Source organism: Dromiciops gliroides, chromosome 3, assembly GCF_019393635.1.
Source record: "Dromiciops gliroides isolate mDroGli1 chromosome 3, mDroGli1.pri, whole genome shotgun sequence".
NCBI classification, from domain to species: Eukaryota; Metazoa; Chordata; class Mammalia; order Microbiotheria; family Microbiotheriidae; genus Dromiciops; species Dromiciops gliroides.
In genome coordinates, this window is record NC_057863.1 from 398,580,754 (window position 1) to 398,602,446 (window position 21,693).

A 21,693-nucleotide genomic window follows, 5' to 3' on the forward strand; every position below is an offset into this window, starting at 1 on the left:
AAAGGCAATAAAAATTATTTCATGGACACTTGGCAAATTTCATAGCATGAACACAAGTAAAAAGACCACTTAGAAGATATTTGAAACTTTTCCACCAACATCAGTTTCAAAGAATAAGGGAGTGAAATTTTATGTAATGATGAAACTAGAACAAATTGATGAAAAATGCAAAAATGTTAAGATGTCTTTTTTTTTTCTTTAAAAATCTTAATTGATATGGGGCAGCTAGGTGGCACAGTGGATAAAGCACTGGCCCTGGATTCAGGGCCAGTTCAAATCCAGCCTCAGACTCTTCACACTTACTAGCTGTGTGACCCTGGGCAAGACACTTAACCCCTATTGCCCTGCAAAAAAAAATAATAATTGATATATTTTGTTTTTTATCACCATCATTTTCTTTTTCTTTTTGGGGGGGCAGGGCAATGAGGGTTAAGGGACTTGTCTAGGGTCACACAGCTATTAAGTGTCAAGTGTCTGAGGCCATACTTGAACTCAGGTCCTCCTGAATCCAGGGCCAATGCTTTATCCACTGCACCACCTAGCTGCCCCCTATCACCTTCATTTTCAAACAAAATCCTGCCCCATAACCCACAGAATCATACTTTGTAACAAAGTGACCCTGGGCAAGTCACTTAACCCTCATTGCCCTGCCAAAAAAAGAAAAAAGAAATAAAGCTACAGGCTACCGAAATGACAATGGAGACCTGTGGGCTAACTTGCAATCCACTGCCAACATAGAATTGTGCAGGAGGGATGGTATAATGGATATTATATAATTAACTTATAGCTACAGCAAGGTAAGGACAGTCCAAGGTTCTCCACTGGTATTCATGTAATGTCAAAACAATAAGTTCAATTTTGGACATGTTAAGTTTGAAATGCTTGTAAAATATCCAGCTTGAAATTACCGATATGCATTCTTTCTCTACAACATCAATCAAATATTCATACAACATCCTACTTCAGGTCCTCTCCATCTCTCATATGATCTATTACAATAGCCTTTTAATTGGTGTCAAGTCAATTGAACAAGCATTTAAGTGTTTACTATGTGCCAGGCACTGCGTTACACACTGGGGATACAAAGAAAGGCAAGAACAGTCCATGGCCTCGAGGAGCTCACGATCTAATGAGGGAGACAACATGCAAACAACTATGGATAGGTAGATAGACAGACAGACAGGATAAAAAGAAAATAATCTCATAGGGAAAGGCACTAGCATTAATTTCCTTCTGTCTCTATTAAAAGAAAAAACTATATTAAGGATAAGTATCCTAGAATAATTGTTAGCTTTAAATTACACTAACCCAAAGTTTCAAAGGCACAAAATCATTAAATGCCATTGACATGCCCTTTCCCATCATACACTTTTTGCACCTGCGTCCCGCTGAGATTTAATTCCATCCTGCCAATTATAACAGAATTCTGAAGCTTGTTTACTTTCTATACGGTCCAATAGTACTTAAACCTAGAGAAAAACAGTAAATCCAGTGCCCCTGCCTCAAGCCTCTCCCCACACCAATAAAATTCCATACACCTGCTAAAGTGATTTGTCTAAAATGCAGGTCTGATCATGCCATTCTGCCTACTCAATAAATTACAATGGATCCCTATTACTCCTAGTATCAAATGCTGAGTCCATTTAAAGCTGATCTCTTCCTACCTTCCCAGACTTCTTATACATAACTTCCCTCATGCTCACTATGGTTCAGCTATACTGGCCTTCTTGCAGTGTCTCACAGAGTACACATATGTCTCAGTGCCCTTGGAATTCTAGGTTTCCTTCACCATTCAGCTCAAACACCACCTTCTACATGAAGCCATTGCTGATTTTCTCTAAGTGCTGGTGCCCTCTCTCCTCTATACTTCTATATGTGCATGCTGAATCCCCTGTTGGGGGGATTCCTTAATGGAAGAGATTTTCATTTTTGACTTTGACTTTTCATGCCCAGGTCTTAGCATGGTACCTGGAATCTAGAAGTCACTTAAACCAGTTTGCTGCTTGGTTGATTTTGTGTTAACTAATTTCTTTCTAGTCTTCTTATTTTGAAGGCTGGTCTCCTTATTTAAGAGGGAAAAAAAGAAAACAGGAGCTGAGAACTCCTATTTGTTTTCTTGTCATCATTCTGTCTAGACTCACTTAATACCATTCAACAAGCATTTATTTAGCACCTACTCAGTGCAGGATATGCCAGATGCTTACAATATAAAGACAAAAATGAAATAGTCCCATGAAAACAATTACAATCCTATTCTAACTGTTCTATTATGATAAACTGACATTTTTACTTCCCAACACCTGTAAAATTCATTCCCTTCTTTCCTCCAAATTAGTGCCTTAGAGCCAAGCTTCTTAAACTGCGGTTGAGATCCCATATGGGTTTGCGGAACTGAATGTGGGGATTGTGAAAAATTTGGCAACATTAAAAGGTTATGTATACCTATTTTATATGCTTATATACCCAGGGTCATGCAAAAATTTCTTGGGCGAAAAGGGGTAGAAAAAGTTTAAGAAGTCCTGTCTTAGAGCTCTACATACATGGTATACTATAATAGCCTTCTAGTTGGTTATCTTGCTCCCACTATTATATACAGATCTCAGAAGGACCTTCTTCAAATATAATTTCCATAGCATCATTTGCCCCCAAATTACAATGGCTCCCTGTATCTTACCATATTAAACCCTAATTCCAAGATTCAGTACCATCTACCCAAACTTTTCCAACTTTCTCATTCGTTATTCCTTCTGTAACAGTCAAGTTAATCTGCTTTCCTTACACTTTCTAGTTCCTACTCCTCCCAAATGCTGCTTATGCCATTCCTGCTAAACCCATCAAGTTAGAGCAAAGTAATGGTCACCTTACTAATAATTTTACTGATGAGGAAACTAAGCCCCAAACATATTAGGTCCCTTGTTCAGGGTCACACAGCTAATATCATAGTTTCCTGATTCCTAGTTCTGTTTTCTTTCTACCACAAAAACTCCTCCAAGATATGTTCTCCAATTAACCTCACTCCCACTCTAAACACTACTTTATTAAGCATCCTTTAAGTACTTATATGTTTTCATTTAATTTCATTGCCCTTACTGAGATGTTGTTTTGTGCTGGCTCAATGGTCACTTCTTTTGTGTTTTGTCACTGAACTAAATTATAAACTACTGAGTGTCTTTTTTTGGTTTCTTCCAATAGCATTTTGTAACAGTGCTCTCAATACAGTGGATACTCAATAAATCACTAGCTAATTTAAAAATCAAATAGGATATAACACATACAGCTTTATCCACAAGACTTTTACATTTCATCAATACAAACTAAATAATAACATGTTAACATCCACAAAAGCAGCTATGTTCCAGTAAACTCCAAAATAAAACGTCTCTCTAGGCAGAACAGTGAGTTACTCAAATTGAAGGATACAACAGATTTAGAAACTAGAAGAAAGAAAGGCATATAAATATAATAATGAGTCAATCTATACTATTCTTCTCTGAATTTATAATTGCATTGAAGGACTAAAGTAATAGGACCCCCAAACAATAAAAACTTGACAATGTAAGAACTCCATTCTGATTTTAAAACAGCCTTAAAAACGTATTTCCCCCTAAGACAACATTCACCATAAAACTTGTTACTGTCATAGTAATAATTCATGATACCAACAAAATACAATTTACTTATACAAATACAAAATATATACAATACAAAAATACAACATACAATACAAATAAAAATATAGGGGCAGCTAAGTGGCACAGTGGATAAAGCACCGGCCCTAGATTCAGAAGGACCTGAGTTCAAATCTGGCCTCAGACACTTGACACTCACTAGCTGTGTGACCCTGGGCAAGTCACTTAATCCTCATTACCCCTCAAAAAAATTATATATATTACACTACAAAATGCTTCCAATTACATTTAACTTTCATGACAGATCTAGAACTATATTTCTAAAACCATTTATATTTTAGCAAATCATCATCTTTAGAGCAAGAGGAGATTTTTTCTATTTCTGGATATTCTCCGATCCCTGAGTTTTTATAACACCGCTCTATCTCTTGCTTCTCTTTCTTTCTATTCAACCATTTGGCTTTTTTTGTTGGATTATCTCTATGTGTTGCCCTCTAAACATGTGTGTCATCTAAGGTTCTATCATACAGCTGCTTCTTTTTTCTCTCTACACCCTCTCCTTTAATGATTTCACCATCTCTTATGGTTTCAATTTCAGTTTCTATGAAGATGATTCTCAGATGTATACATAGAGCCCTACTTATTCTTCTGAGCTCCAATCCCACAACACAAACTGCTTGAAGAATATCTCCACCTAGATGTCTCCAAGGCATCTCAACACATCTTCTACTTTACTGAACTGACTGATTTCTCTCCAGGCATCACCATCCTAGTCATCCAGGTTCACATTCTCAGCACTATCTTGAACTTCTTCTCCCTTCCCCCAGATATCCATTCAGTTGCTAAACCCTGTCATTTTTTTTCTTCACAACACTGCTAGCATCTGACTTTACGCACACATGGCCATGACCCTAGTTTAGGCCTTTATCACTTCTAGCTTATATTGCGATAATTGGTCTGCCTGCCTTGAGACTATTCCAATCCTCTCATGTTGCTGTTAAAGTGACTTTCTTAAAAAGAAGGAATGATCATGTCACTCCTCTCTTCATGAAAATCCAGGGAAGAGAGAACATACTGAAATAGAAACTTACTTTGTATCCCCAATGCCTAGCACATAAGTGATAATTGTTTGATAGATTCCAAACTTTCTATTTCTGTTAAACATATAGCCATCTTTTCAATCCATCCAGGCTTACGAACCTCAGTCATTCTTAAGTCCTCTCTCTCCCACACTCCCAATAATCCATTTTACCTCCATGACATCTCTCACATATCTTAGTCTATCCAGTTCCATGTCAGTCAATAAATATTTGTTAAGTATCTACTATGTGCCAAATTCTAGGTATACAAAGAAAGGCAAAAATTGTCCCTGCCCTCAAGGGGGTCACAATCTAAGGGATGGAGACAACATGCAAACAACTATGTACAAAACAAGATATATGTAGAATAGGAAACAATTAACAGAGGGAAGGCAGTAGAATTAAGAGGGACTGGGAAAAGCTTCCAGTAGAAGGTAGGATTTTAGTTGGAACTTGAAGTCAAGGAAGCTAGTAGACAGAGATAAGGATAAAGGACATTCCAGCTATGGGGGACAAATAGAGAAAACGCCTGTGCCAAGAGATAGAGTGTTTTGCTGGTAGAACATCCGGAAGGCCAGTATCCCTGAATCAAAGAATATGTTTTGTTTTGTTTTTTAGTGAGGCAATTGGGGTTAAGTGACTTGCCCAGGGTCACACAGCTAGTAAGTGTTAAGTGTCTGAGGCTGGATTTGAACTCAGGTACTCCTGACTCCAGAGCCGGTGCTCTATCCATTGCGCCACCTAGCTGCCCCTCAAAAGAATATGTTAATAATAGTGGCCAGATTCTTTATCACATCTCACCTGAATTATTTCAACAACTTTCTAAATAAACAATTTGCTTCAAATATCTCCTCTCATGTCCTCCAAACAACTACCAAAAGAAACTTTCTAAAGCACAAGGCTTGCTGTGTCATTCCACTGGTAAAGAACTTTCGGTGCATCCTTATTGCCCATAAGATAAAAGACAAACTCCTCAGTTTGGCATTGAAATCATTTCAGTCTGGCTCCTGTATACCTTTCCAAGCTTACGGTATAGAACTATTATTAAAATACTCTCTTTTTCAGTCAAACTGGTCTACCTGCTATTCCTGAACTCAGCATTCTATGCCTTTCCTGATTCCCCTAGTGGTGAGTGCTCTCCCCTTTCTTCAAATTATCGGGTATACAGTTTTAGAAGATGGCTGCTTGAAAGGAGGCAGGCAATTCAGCTCCTCCACACCCATTCCAGCAAAAATCATATCAAATCAAATAATGATCAAGAAATCCAATAAGCAGTGACAAAAAGTGTAGCTTTTAATTACTCCCACCCCAGAACTGCAGAGTCAGATGGAAGCCTATAAACAATAGGAAAGGAGGCTTCCAGAAAAACCAGTTCCCTGCACAGGCCAACAAGTAAGCAGCCTCCCTAGCATGAGCCTGCAGGGGCTCTGTGTACAGAGGCAGCAAGGGCAGAGGGCTTTCAGAGAAAGCCCCGGGGTGCTTGGAAACCTATTGCGGGGACCTCAGAAGTGATCTGGAATATACTGAAATGAACACTATACTGGCAGAATGGAATATCCCAAGCCCCTGGGCTCCAAAGTGTCTAGTACTCTGTCCTGAAAAGTCAAGAGGGAGGGCCCTGCAGATACAACACTCCGATCCTTAAAGATCTAAGAGACCCCTAACCCCTGGAAGTGAAGGTCAACACAGAAACCCAGGGCAAATACAGCAAGACCAAGCAATGCAAACAACCGCAACCCAAAAGGGAAAAGAAATGGAATAAGCATTTACATAGTGCCTTCTATGTGCCAGGCACTGTGCTTCCTTTTACAAATAGTATTTCAACTGATCCTCACAACAACCCGGTGAGGCAGGTGCTATCATTATTTCCACTTTACAGCTGAAGAAACGGAGGCACACAGATGTTAAGTGACTTGACCATGGTCACACTAAGTATATGAGGCCAGATATTTAAACTCAGGTCTTCCTGATTCCAGACCCAGCATTCTATCCATTATGCCACCAGAGCAGGAGGCAGAAGATTCAGTTCAGGAACTGACTGGATAAAAACAAAGAAAACATCAATCACTGTAACACTAAATCTAAAGTCAGAGGACCTGGATTCCAATTCCAGTTCTGCCACTTACAATCTGGCTAACTTTGGACAAAGCACTTAGCCTCTCTGAGGCTAAGTTCCTTCATCTGTAAAATGAGGAGACTAGACTAAAAAACTGCTCTAGTCTAAATTCTCTGATTCAATAGGAGTCTAATACATGTTTTTTATATCTCGTTTCCTCTACAATGCCCTTCAGTACAATATGAGCCCTTATTTAATATTGGTTGACTTAAATACTTCTAATGACCTTAGCCTGGCATATTATTGAATTATATATTCATTCTATTTTCCCTTATAAAGAAATATCCTTGATTAGAGTTAAGATGGTTCAGGTTTAATAAATGAAAAAGGGAGTAGTTATTAGAATCAGATACTAAGACAGTGGCTACAATCGAAGATGAGGAGAAGGTAACTGGGAATTAGGTATTGCATGTAGCCCTCTGAAATCAAGAAACAAAGCAAACCCAAAGACCACAAAGGTCAAGTGGTCTCCATGCCTTTAGCTAAAGGTAGAGTTTTGGAAATAATTAAACGCAAAAATTCTGGGGTCAAAGGCCAAGCTCCCCTGTACTAGTTGTGAGAGAGGCTCTTGCCTTTGGAAGCTGATGGTATATCAAAAGGCATATGGCTCAGGGATGACTTTTTCAGTCACTGATCCCTTAACTCTGGGATATGAACTGGTACAGATGCTGTGGTCACAATATCCAACTAGCCAGTAATTTCCCAAGGCATTTCACAATCTGATATATGCCAGGTTATTTGGAAGTAAGGAAAAAGGATGAGCTACAATATTATATCATTTATAATCTATAACAAAACATAATAATACCTTATTGATTACAATGGCATAGTTCATAGAATCTTGGCGTTGAAAGGAACATACTACTGTATAATGGGTGGGAATGTGAATTGATTCAAATGGAGTTATATTAAAAAGTCATTTAACTGTACATACACTTTCACCCAGAAATACCATTACTAGGCATATACTTCAAGGAAGTCAAAACATAGAGTAAAAATATTTTACCTATATATACAGAATTTGTATATTTTAGAATACTTTTTGTAGTAACAAAGAACTAGAAGGTAAGTGAAGGTCCATTAACTGCAGAATGGCTGAAATAACTGTGGTATATGAATGTGATGGATACTTACTATACAGCAAGAAATGACAAAGGATTCTGAGAAATCAGGAAGATTTCCATGAACTGATGAAAGTAAGCCAGGTGAACAATTTATACAATAATTTAAAGGAAAACAACACTGAGATTTTGGAACTTTAATGAATGCTGCAATTAATCATGACTTCAGAGGGACAATTAGTACACAGGTATTCACGTAGCAGACCATAAGTGTAAAATGAGAAGATTTTCAGACATGTCTAAAGTGTTGATTTGTTTTGCTTAACTGTACTTGTTGAAAGAGGAAGAGTTCTCTGGGGAAGGAGAGAATGACTGGAAAGTGACAATGATATGAATCTGTCCCACCTCTTTTTTTTTGGAAGAGTTGGAAAGGATAACTCCTATGACCATGTAGGAATTCTCTCTCTATGACATCCCTAACAAATGTTTTTTTCAACCTTTGGTTAAATACTTCCTGTGACAGGAAACTCAATACCTCATAAGGTTTGCCCTTTCCATCAGGGAGCAGCCTTATTTGTTATAAAGCTATATATATTCAAACAAAGCCAATTTTAAACTTTGACACATTGGACCTAGTTCTTCTCTATAAGTCCAATCTACCTTCCACATTATAGTTCTTCAAACATTATAAGAAAACTAACCTATCCTTCCTGAGTTTCTCTTTTCCCATGTTCCTTTATAGTTTTTCTTGTAACATGGTTTCAAATTTCCTTAAATCCTATTGTCTCACCTCTAAATAAACTAGAATTTATCAATGTCCCTCTTAAAGGTAGCATCTAAAATTGAACACAATTCTCCATATATGGTCTGACGAGTAGTAAATAGAGTGAGATTATGAACTCCCTTGTTAATGTCATACTTCTTTTGTTTCCCATATGCCAGTCTAAACCTGAAGGTTACTTGTGTATATATCAAGCATTTACTAACTTAAAAAAACATTATAACCATGATGAAAACCATTATCATTAAGCCATCTCAAATTCTATGGACCAACTAGTAGTATTCTTACTTCCATACAATACTTTTAACATGCTATTAGAAGAGAAAAATTCTCAATATCTCATTAGATCAGTAATAGAGGCAGCTATGTGGCATCTGGATAGAGAGCCAAATTTGGAGCCAGGAAGAACTGAGTTTAAATACTGCTTCAGGCACTTGCTAGCTGTGTGACCCTGGGCAAGTTACTTAACTTCTCTTAGTACCAGTTTCCTCATCTGTAAAATGGAGATAATAATAGTATCTACCTCATAGGGATATTGTGAGGATGAAGCTAGATAGGATATGTAAAGAACTTTGCAAACTTTAAAGCAGTATATAAATGGTAGATTATCAATTAGCTAATCAGTTAATTACTAAATACATGTTTAGTAATTACTTACTATGTGTGCTAATAAAAAGTCCAAAACAGTCCCTGTCTTCAAGGGGCTTGCATTTTAGTGGGGAGATAATATGTAAGTAACTAGGCACCTGCAAGATATATACAAAGTATATAGGAGATGATCTTAAAGAGACCCAGGAAAGGCCTACTACATAAAGTGAGATGAGTTGAGTCATGAAGGAAGTTAGGGAAACTAAGAAATAAGGAGGTAGAGCATTCTGCTGAAGGGGGTGGGGGGAACAGTAAGCACAAAAGCATGGAGTCAGAGATGGGAGTGTCATGTTAGGGAAACTAAGAAATAAGGAGGTAGAGCATTCTGCTGAAGGGGGTGGGGGGAACAGTAAGCACAAAAGCATGGAGTCAGAGATGGGAGTGTCATGTTCAAGGACTACAAGTAAGACAACGTATGTGGATCAGAAAGTGTTTGGAGGAGAATAAAAAAGGGCCTACTCCAAGAAGATTGAAAAGATAAGAAGGGGCCAGGTTATGAAGAAGTTTAAATGCCAAAGAGAGCAATTTATATTTGACCCTGAAGTTACTAGGGAGCCACCGGAGCTCACTCAGTCAGGGGCTGATGTGGCCATACTTAGATTTTAGAAAAATCACTTAGGTAGCTGAATGGAGACTAGATTAAAATAGGGATATAGATCAGTCAGTCAGATAAATATTGCAATAATCCAGGTGAGAAATGATGAGGGTCTGAACTAGGTTGTGGCTGTAGGAGTGAAAAGAAGGGAATACATATAAGTAATGTCATGAAGGTAGAAACAAGATGATTTAACAAGACACTGTAGATGTGGTGTGAATGCAAATGAGTCTTTAAGGATGACATTCATGTTGCAAACCTTGGTGACTGGTAGGATATTGGTACACAGGACAGGAACAGAAAAACTGGCAAGAGAAGGGTTTGGTGGGAAAGAGAATGAGTTCTATTTTGAACACGCTGAGTTTAAGATACCTATTGGACATGCAGTTCAAGATGTCCAGGAGGCAGCTGGTGGTGCATAACTGTAGCTGATGGGTGAGAATTAAGGCTGTTTATAAAGCTCTAGAAATCATATGCATCAAGATAATAATTGAACGTCTTAGAGTTGATCAGGCTGCAAGTAACATAAGGAGAAAAGATAAGAGCCCTGGAGGTGGACTGACATGGATGAAGAACAAAGGAATCGAGAAGGAGAAGCTGGACAGGTAGAAGAACCAAATTAAAACAATATCATGAAAACCTAGAGAAGAAAGAGTATGAAGGAGAAAAAAGTGTTTGAAAGTCAAAAGCTGCAGAGATGTCAAGAAGGATGAGGACCTGGAAAAGGACATTCAATTTGGAAATTAAGAGATCACTGGTAACTTTGCATTGTGCTGGGGAAGTGGTGATGTGATCGGGTACATTTAGAGGGGCTGATTTTGGCAAGAAGGATCATCTCTTTATCCAAGATAGGAATGAAGGAAGAGATAATGGAGTGAAACGTCAGGATGATATGAGATGAGGAAGAGAGGAGAAGGAAGAGTTCTCAGCCAGTAGCCTTTATTTTTTAGCAAGGTATGAGATAAGGTCCTCAGCTGAGAGGGTTAGGGGAGGCCAGACCAGAAGATATGGAACAATTGCTGTAAAGAGTGGGCTATTGAAATGATTAGAGAGGAATAGGATGTTTGCCTTGCTGCAATAAGAGCCCAGTTGAGATCAAATGACACAAATTTATAGTGTGCACAATGGCTTTATGATTTCTTCCAGCTGTCTTCAACATCACATAAATAAAAAGGAAGGAGGTAGATGTTGGGAGTAATTATAAAAAGACACTAAAGTATACTAAAACACACTTAATTGTAGAAACACAAATCAAATTCAATAAAAATAGTCACAAAGTATTTCAAGTTCTAAGATGAATTTTTCAGTCACAAACATAATACAAGAAAATAATGCACCCTGTAGCATTTATGATATTACAAAATCATTAACCAAGTAGACCATTACAAGTTAACCTCTCTCTATGCATTATGTGTAACAGCCTGTGTAAAATGATTACTGGCATACTGAATCATATTTTCCCATTCATTTATATGAATAAATCTTAAAGTTATTTCCACAAAAACATTTTGGGCCCCAATACATAATGAAAACTACACAAAAGCCCTCAGGTCATTACAGAATAACTTTAGATTCCTAATATCCATATGTAGGAGCATTTGTCAATAGACTATATACAGTTAGTTCTCACAGATTTACTATATAAAACATAAATGAACCCACCTCTCCTAAAAGTACACATACATAAAATATTGGTCATTTCCATTTAATTAGAAAAACTTACTGACTATAGAATTTGAATATTCAACAACAAACAGTATTTTAAAGTGTTCAGTATGGTTCTGGCCCCATGGGAAGGGGATAATCTAGTAAATCTAATACTTATATAGAGCTATTTGCAAAGGTTTCTATGTGCAGTATCTCATGTAAGCTTTACAAAAACCTGGGCAAGTTTGGTCCTATTGCTATGGTCATTCCCATTCTATAGGATCCATTTGATATAAGAAACTATAGAGAGATAAAACACTTAAAGAGAGAACTTTAATATAAAAAACAATATGAAATATGTTTCTTGATGCTTACATACATGCCTAGATATCCCCTACCATTAAAAAAAAATCCCCTTCACTTGACCATGCCATACCTTTAAAGTTATGGTCTTACATCTTTTTTTCTCACAATCAAGCTCCTGGGGGGAAAGCTATCTAGATTTATTGCTACTAATAATAAATAATCACTAGCATTTAGTGCTTTACAAATATTATCTCATTTGATTCTCACAATAATTCTGGGAGGTAATTGCTATTATTATCCCCATTTTACAGATGAGAAACCAGGGTAAACTGAGGTTAAGTGACTTGCCCAAAGTCACCTAGCTAGATTAAAGTGTCTGAAGGCAGTATTTAAACTGAGCTTTTCATGACCCCAGGCCCAGCTCTCTACCTACTGTGCCACCAGCTGCCTCACATCCCACTCTTTTCAACTACCTGAAAACTAGCTTCTGATTCTATCACTCTATTCAAACTGCTTTCTCCAAGATTACTAATGATATCTTAACTGCTAAATAAAATGTCCTTTTCTCAGTCCTAATTCATCTTGCCCTTACTGTAGCTCTTGGCACTGCTGACTATTCCTTCTTGCATACTGTCTAATTTCTGACCTTTCATAAACAAAACTCTCAGCTGGTTTTCCTACTACTTGTCTGACCAACCCATCCCAGTCCCCATTTGCTAGAACATCATCAACTATGTTCCTCTTTCACCCTTACCATGGGTATTGCTCAAGACTCTTGTCCAGCGATCTTATCATCTCTCATGGATTCAGTTTGTCTCTATGAAATAAGATCTATAAATCCATCCTTAGTCTCTCCTGGCCTCCAATCCTCTATCATCAAACGAGTGCTAAACACATTCACCTAGCTCTCAAAGGCATCTCCAACTCATCAAGTCCAAAACAGAATTCATTATCTTTCCTCTAAAACCAAACCTTTTCTGAACTTCCCTGTTTCTGTTGAGGACACCATCATCCAGTTTTCCAATGTTAGAGTTATCCTCAACTCTTCCCTCCTCATATCCAACAAGTTGCCATGCTGTATGCTTCTATTTCCACATCTCTCAGGTCCATCCAGTTTTCTCTACTCAGAAGGCCATCACCATGATTCAGGTCCTTATCAATTCTAGCCAACTGCCTCCATCTTCTCCCCTCTCCAATTTATAGTTGCCAAACTGGTATTCTTAAAGCATAGGTCTGACCATGTCATTCCTCTGCTCAAGAAGTTTCAGTGTCTCTAAGCTAAAATACAAAGTTTTTATTTGGCACTTAAAACCCTTCACAATCTGCTTCCAACCTTTCTTTCCAGAATGATTTCATATTACTCCAGTTTATAAACTCTATACTATATTCCAGGAAACTAGCCTACTTACTATTTCCCAAGACTATATTTTACTTTCCACCTCTGTCTTTGTACAAGCTGTCTTCCCATGTGTAGATTACTTCTCTCTTCACCTCCCTTTTAAAACCTCTCCTTTCTTCAAAGGACAGCTGAGGTGTCCCCTCCTACATAAGGTCTCTCCTGACCCTTCTATTTATTAGTGTACACCAATATTACTTTATATATTTGGTATTTACTTATCTATGAACAGGTTTTCCCCCAATAAATGTTTCTTGAGGGCAGGGACTATTTTGTTTTTCAAAGAAGGTTCTTAATAAATTAAGATGAACTGAATGGGGGTGGGGGTGGAATTGTGTCAAGCAGGACTTCTTGGAGAAAATGGTAGAATCTTAAAAGTTAAATAGGATTCCAAGAGAAAGAAAGAGAAGGACAGTTTTGTTGTTCTTTTGGGGGAAGAGAAAGCATTCTTGGCAATATTGCTTATATCATTACCCCAGGTATTTAAAAAGTCTTATAAATTTCCCCCCCAGACATTTAATTCTTTAATTTGCATTTCAGTAGAGACAGTCCATTTATTTAACAATATTTGTTGCTTTTAATACTATGGTTAGATAACTGACAAAGAAGTCCTAATATTCCTTACCCAAGAAGAGATGCAGAGTTCATTAATAAAATAGGAAATATTTCAGCAGTTTTCTAAGATCACTATATAATACCCTGTTAAAATCATTAGCTAATTTTACGCCTAAGGGCAATATAATGTTCCCTAAAGTCCACTTGTTTCCCTTCTTTTTCAGCTCTAGGGAGTTTGTTTTATTTTATTATTTGGGGGGGGGGGAAGCAATTGGGGTTAAGTGACTTGCCCAGGGTCACTCAGCTAGTAAATGTCTTAGGTTGGATTTCAAGTCAGGTACTTATGAATTTTAGAGTTTATTTTAGATGAAAAGTTCTGCTCCAAGTACCCAATTGGGAAAATTACTAAACACCTAGCAAAGCTCTCTGTCTAACCTTATATTTATATCTATCTCTAGTTAATCACTGTCTTTATAGTGGATGCAAAATTCAGTTTTCAGGAAACATTTGGGTAACAAAACAACAGATTATATTATAGTATCTGTGGACAGGCATCTGGATGGGAGGTTGGTGAAAAAGTTTGTCTTTTGTTAGGACTTCCTTCAGACTAGGTCCTCCTCTCTGGGATGCCCAAAGAGCCAAAGACTCTCCTGGATACCTCATTTCTCTGACACAGCTCAGTCTTCCCTTTGCTACATGTTTGCTCCAACCTCTCAAACCCAGAGTTTGGTAACTCTTTTGTTCCCCTTATTGTGAGATAGTTTCTCACTTTCATACAAACTGTTTATGGCATGCTCCAGTCTCTCACACAGTAGCTTTGAATGATTAAAGCTGGTGTACAGGTCCTGTTCACTCAGTTTTGATTATGTAATTTAACCAAAAAGTATTCTCATCCAATCAAGGCAACAGAGCTAAATATGGTGGTTTCTACATCATCCTTACACTTCCTTCAAGGAACACATACAACCATATTGCGGATCATTATACTGGTAAATTTTTCTAACACGTCTCAAATTGTATAATTATAACAAAAGAAGATTTGTTTCATTGAAAACTATTAACAAGATCTGAGTACTTAGTAGATGCTGTGTGGGACATAAAAAAAGGATAAGATTTTCTCCCTGCTCTTTCTAGCTGAGGAGGTAAGTTATATACACAAGTATTAAACAACTTAAGAGTTAAGTAACAAGAGATGTCAAAAAGCAATACCTGATTAATTACTATGAGTAAGAGGCAATATATGTCCCAAATGAGTTCAGAGGACACCCAAGATCAAATGATACATTTTGTAGTAAATATTTAACATCTTCTTAGACAATAAAAGAACTATTTGCGTTTTTTTGTAAATTCAACTCATACACAACTATATTAGTGTATATTAGAGATGTAACTAATGTGTATATTAGAGATGTATTCTTTAAAAAAATTTGTATGTAAAGTGTTTTCCCCCTAAATCAGATATTTCAAATACATTAAGAGAACCTGTCTTATTAATCCTTATTGTAAAGTAAATAATGACATTTGTGGATTAATTGAACTTTGTGTAAATTTAGATTTTAAAAAATATATATTAGTCTTGCATAAAGCAAGTCAAGCCTGTATCTAACATATTATAGCTACCTCTCCTTGAAAAAACAAGGCAGGAAAAAAAAAAGGCACAAATGATGAGACAGTATAATGAGTAAATACAAAGACTTCCTTAAGATGTTTTCTTAAAAGTTTATAAAGTTTCTCAAAAAACTAAGTTAGACCTATTAGTAGATGCTTATTTCAGGACAAACCTCTCTATATGCCATAACTATATAATCACTCCACCAATGTCTACATGATTCAAACAAATGAATTCACACTTTTACAAAGAATAAATCAATTGGGGGTAGCTAGGTGGCACAGTGGATAGAGCACTGGCCCTGGATTCAGGAGGAACTGAGTTCAAATCCGGCCTCAGACACTTAACATTTACTAGCTGTGTGACCCTGGGCAAGTCATTTAACCCCCATTGCCCCGACCCCCCCCCCCAAAAAAGAGTCAATGGGGGAAGAATAAATCAATTTATGAATCGTTTCAAAATCCCTTTAACTCTATAATCTTTGCCCTCAATCTGTCAGATACACTAAACCTCCTAGAATAGTTGTAAGCTAATGTTAAAGAATATTACAAACATAAAAAACTAATTTCACAAATACTGTAACTTTGTTTTTTTTTTTTTAGTGAGGCAATCGGGGTTAAGTGACTTGCCTAGGGTCACACAGCTAGTAAGTGTTAAGTGTCTGAGGCCGGACTTGAACTCAGGTACTCCTGAATCCAGGGCCGGTGCTCTATCCACTGCGCCATCTAGCTTCCCCCTTTGTATTTTTCTTAAGCAAGTAGATATAAATAAATGTGTACACCAAATTTGTTATGAGTTTAAAAAAATCTTTTATTTTGTTAAGTATCTCTGGTTCCTTGCTTTAATAACTTTCTGAAAAAAGTAATGAAATGGATCCTTTAAGTTAGCATATACAGTATACATTCATCCCTCACTGCAGAGAAATGAAAATTCAATTACACAAAAGTGATGAGGTAACTTTCTATGATTTCCTAAATTAAGTGTTCAAATAATTCAGAAACATTACATGAGACAAGTTAACAAAAAATTTGAAAATTCTTTGTATGTGGCTACTGCCACATATCTAACAACAAATTTATCAAGCAGGAAATCTCAAGTAAAACACCCAACTCTTTATGTCCCTTGCATGCATCAAAAGCCAATTGCAGAATGACTGCAATAGCATTTTACATCTCTTCATATTATAAAAGAGTAAACAGGCATTTCCCCCTAAACCCCAACAGCAACAAGGCAACTGGAAAAAAATACCTTCAAAAATTATGAAAATAAAAAAAAAATCCTTCGCTAAGCTGAAAAACTCATGGAAAAACCTGGAATTCAGGAGAATACAGTAATTGTTTGTATTTAGTACCCAGTCCAAAGAGGGAACTGTTTAGCTCACATCTTCTTCAACACACACATCCCTAGCAAAATCTGGATGTAGCTGCAAGATATCTGTAAATATTTCCTTAAAAATATAATGGAAATAAACTTTAAATAGGAGGATACTAAAGAAACGTGATACTTTTTAGACAAGAACTTTGGGGGGCTGTGAAATGCTTCTGATTCTCCCAGGCACTGTTCCCAACCACAATCTTCTAAAACTGTTGCAGATTCCTCGTTTCCACAATTTCCCCACCCCATCAATCCACTTTTTAAAAAAGTGGGCCCTGGATACAAAATTAATAAGCTCGAGAGGCCCACCCTGCATTCTTAAAGCCTGTCTTCCTAAAAGGACCGAATCAGTGTAAAACCTGGTTAGTGATCCACAGGCCCATTAGTGCTACCAACAGGCTCTTTCCTTATCCCAGCCAGTGACAGCCCCCAGAGTTGACAAGGCCCTCGTCTACACACACCAGCGCGTTTGCGGGCAACAGCCCCGACACCCGACGGGTCTAAATGATGCCGAGGCCTTCCTGGAGCTCCATCTCAGCTCTCCAGTGACCCCCAAACACCCCGTACCTCCATCTTCCTTCAGGCAGCGGCCCAGCTGCCACATGTATGCGCCCCCCCTCCAAGCCCAGCCCTTTACCCTTGCACAGGAATCACCACCACCACCACACGCGCGCGCGCGCGCACACACACACACACACACACACACTCTCTCTCACACTCACACACACGCACGTACGTACCTGGCTCCGAGGGCTGCAGGGGGGCGGGGGGCCGTCACCAGCTAGACCAGGACGTCCGTGCCTGGTTAGGTCGATCCCGGGATGGCGTTTCCTGGTGTTCCACGCGCCCAGCGGGGGCCTCCGCGATCCTCCGAGGGGGCTGGGCTGGGGGGCGCCCCCCCTTTCGGCCCAACCCACCCCCCTTTCGGCCCAACCCACCCCCCCCTCCCCCTTCACGGCCTGTCACCGCTCCCCCCCGGGGGCTGGGGGGGAGGGAAGGGAGCGCGGACCCGGGCGCGGGAGACAGTGGAAAAACCCCCGAGAGAGGAGGGGAGGAGATGAGGAGACCGATCAGGGGTCGGAGAAGCGAGTCAGTCACGCAGCTGGCGGCCGGCGAGGGCCAGGCCCGTCTCTCACATGGAACCCCCGCCGGCGGGCGGCGAGGAAAGGGCTGCCCGCCGTCCCCCTCCCGAGGAGGCCGGCTACGGTCGGCGGGGGCCTGGCTGGCTGCTGCGGAGGGAAAAAAGGGGAAGCTCGGAGATGGCGCTCACCGAGGCCCCAGCAGTGACCGAGGGGCCGGGGCTGCTGGCGGCGGCCAAAGCTCCTCACCGGTCGGGATTGAGGGAGGAGGCGAGGGGAGAGGAGGAGTCAGAGTCTTCTCCGTCGTCGTCTACTCCCGCCGCTGCCAAGCCAAGTCACCCCACCCCCGCCTGCCGGAGCAGCCAAGCCGCTTGCCTAAGCCGCCGTCACCGACGGCAGCCCTGCCGCCACTACACACGCACCCGTGACGTACAGCACCGCGCGCGGGAGGCGTCACCAGCCCCGGCTCCATCGTCCCTTCCCCGCGTACACGCCGCGCCGCGCCGCCGTGGGCTCGCGCGCGTGCACGCGCTTCAACTTCGAGCTGGGGGAACGCGGGCGAGAAGGAATGGAGTGGGGGTGGGGGGAAAGGAAGGGAGGAGAAGAAAACGCCGTGCGCGCGCTCGTTTGCTCTGGAGCGCCCCCGTGGCCGCACAGGCCTCGTACTGTTACGGGAAGGAGGCTTTCGCGCCTGCGTAGTGTGAAAACAAGCTGGGGGAACTCCTGCGTGCCTTGGCTCCCCTAGTCTTTACGCACCCTGGCCCCCGGGCGCTGGATCTGAGCTCGGCCCCCGGCTTCGGCGAGTGTCACGATTCTCGAATTCCAGCTCCGCCCAGCTTGGCCTTCCTAACTTGGAGAGGCTGAAACCTTTCAGTGAATAATTATCCCCACCCCTTCCCTTCCCTCCCCACCTCTCCCCTAGGAGAGACTGGAATAATTGACCGCTAAGAAGAACGTCAAACCAGAAGTGTTTTTGTTTTGTTTTGTTTTGTTTTGTTTTAAAGGATGAGGCCCCTCACAACGTCTGGGTGAAGTGAGGGAATCAAAAGCACAGTTTGTGAATTCTGTGAGGGACTTTAAAAGAGCAAAGCCAATCCTCCTGTTTTACAGATGAGAAAACTGAGGTCAGGAGAAGCGACTCAAAAGCGGGTCGTACATAAAGTGAGCGGCAGATGCTAGGGCAAAAGAAATGTTCATTTAGCCCCCGGTCTTTGAGCCTTCATTAACACTTTTTGAAGGTATTTTGTAAATGAAAGGAATTACATAGTGGAATATTAACAAACTACATTTGTATAGGCACTTTCTCCAGACCTTATTAACTTAGGCTCTTTCCTGCATAGAATGTAAGGTCCTCGAGAGCAAGGACTGTTTCGTTTTTATCTTTGTGTCCCCAGCACCTAGTTCAGTGTCTGACAAATGTGCGGGAGTAGGGGAAGAGGCTCAATCTGAGGTTTCATGGATATAGGAAATTCCCGCTATCGTTGCAGACCTATACCTAACTCTGAAACCATATAGTCTTAGAGAGTTGTCTGGGTACTGAAAGCTTAAGTGACTTGCTCAGGGTCATTCAGCAAGTATTGTCAAAGGCAGAACTGGAACCCAGATTTTCCTGTACCCAAGGCCAGCCTTCTAACCATTAAAGAACACTGCCTCTCAATCTCCTAAGAACACATTCCTTAAGCACTGTTGTGGGCAGCTAGGTGGCACAATGGATAGAATGTGGGGGCTGGAATCAGGAGGATCTGAATTCAAATTCAGACCGTAGACATTTACTAGCTGTGTTATCTTGGGCAAGTCACTTAACCATGTTGCCTCAATTGCTCATCTGTAAAATTAGCTGGAGAAGGAAATGGCAAACTACTCTAATATTTTTGCCAAGAAAACCCTAAATGGGGACATGAAAAGTCACAACACTGAAACATTCAATAACAAATTCATGCGTAGTAGAGATATAGCAGCTTGTGAGCCACAGTATTAGAAAAACTACCAACCCTTATACACCCAAGAACTCTTGTGGAAGCAGTAAACTGACCTGCTAGTCTTAGTGGGAGTTGAGGAGTCTTTCCATCTTGTTTTAGCACACTCAGTTTCTCAGAATTCGAAGATTTGTGATCATACAATATTATTGGGGAAATGCTTGTCCTTAAATGCTTTTGTTGCAGGAAAGAGTTTAGGATGGCCAAAAGTACCAGACAATTTCCCAAATGCAATCCTGCTCAGGGTCTTCCTCTTCAATTCTAGGCCCAACTAATTTTTCCACTGTCATCCCAGACACAAGTATGGATCTGCTACAGCCAGATCCTGATTAGTGCAAATAGTGAATCTGTGAAATGATCACATATTTGAATTTGAATTGAGGTAAAGTAGAAATGCAGATTTCTATTTGCCTGGAACGAATTAAGATATTTTACATAATTATAACATAGAGTAATATGAATTAGAATACATACAACCATTTCACAGGTAGGTTTCATTCTTTGCACTAATCTGGACCTAGCTGTAATTCAGAAAGGCAAGATGGGGGCCAGTCTTGGAGTCAGGAAAATCTGAGTTAAAGTCCTTCCTTTGACACATTCTAGCTATGTAACATTGTAACCTCTTAATACCTCTAGGTAACTTATTAGTGGAAAAAATTTCTGCACACAGATGAAAAACATAGTAACTCATGAACTGGCCGTTCAACTGCATGCAATAGTCTGGACAATAGGGACTATTAAATAATTTGGGTTTTCCTATATGGATTTATTAGACCAGTCTCTTCTCTAATCCCACCAGGTGTTAGTGCCCTACTCCAGTGGTAGCAAACTCAAATAGAGGCTGATATCTGATGGCCTGCACATATAGATTTAGGAAACCACAAAGTAATATTACATATATTGTATTGTTGGAGAAGGAAATGGCAAAACACTCTAGTATTTTTGCCAAGAAAACCTCAAATGGGGTGACAAGAGTGAGACAAGATCAAAATGATTGAACGACAAAAAATGTTTTGTTGTATTTTTATTCATTTTTTAAAAAACCTTTTCCAATTATCTTTGAATCTTGTTTGGACTACACTCAGGAGTTTTATGGACTGTGAGCTTGACACCTTTGTTCTACTCAACTCTTCCTCTTATCCTCCATCACTTTGTATTTTATACACAGAGACACACACTTCTCTCTGTGTAAATATCTATATATCTATATATCTGTGTCTGTTGTTTCCCTTGTTTAGAACATAAGCTCTTTCAGGTCAGGGACATTTATTTCATCTTCATATTCTCATTACCTTATGTGTCTGACATATAGTAGGTATTTAATATGTACTTTGTCTTTCTGCTTTCTTTTTTTTTTCAGGGCAGTGAGGGTTAAGTGACTTGCCCAGAGTCACAAAGCTAGTAAGTTAATATGTACTTTGAATTGAATTGAGTTAATAGTGGATTGAATTGAAGATGCCCTGTAAGGTTATGGGGCTTGTGTAGAGACACAAGATCCTGCCAACTACTCCAATTTTAAAAGTGTAGTATATGTATAGTATATAATCTGCGTTGATTATGCCAATTATAGAGTGGCAAATCCTCTGAGAGAATACCAAGGTACCAAAGAAAGAAGGGAAGTCCAAGCCAGTAGGGGGATATGAGTGTAGATTTATTCTGATTTATTGGGTTAATTGGGGGAGTTTAGGGTTTAGGACTCACTAGACTGGTCCTTGGCAGCAGAAGAACTGAATAGTGTATCTCTGTACCCACTTTTCATTAGGCCAGGTCAGATATTATATAGAAACAGAACAAAGAAGGCATAGTGCCAGGGATGACCCAGGGTCACATGCAACTTTTCCC

General features: G+C 39.6%; 1 protein-coding gene across 2 annotated transcripts in view; it reads right to left on the reverse strand.

The window, feature by feature from the left end:
- Positions 1–17,679, reverse strand: part of MAP3K2 (mitogen-activated protein kinase kinase kinase 2) — a 90,850-nt gene extending 73,171 nt beyond the window's left edge. For both annotated transcript variants that reach the window (XM_043997534.1, XM_043997533.1), the window contains exon 1: positions 17,537–17,679. The gene's annotated coding sequence lies outside the window, so the exon portion shown is untranslated. The remainder of the gene's footprint in view (positions 1–17,536) is intronic.
- Positions 17,680–21,693: the final 4,014 nt, after the last annotated feature.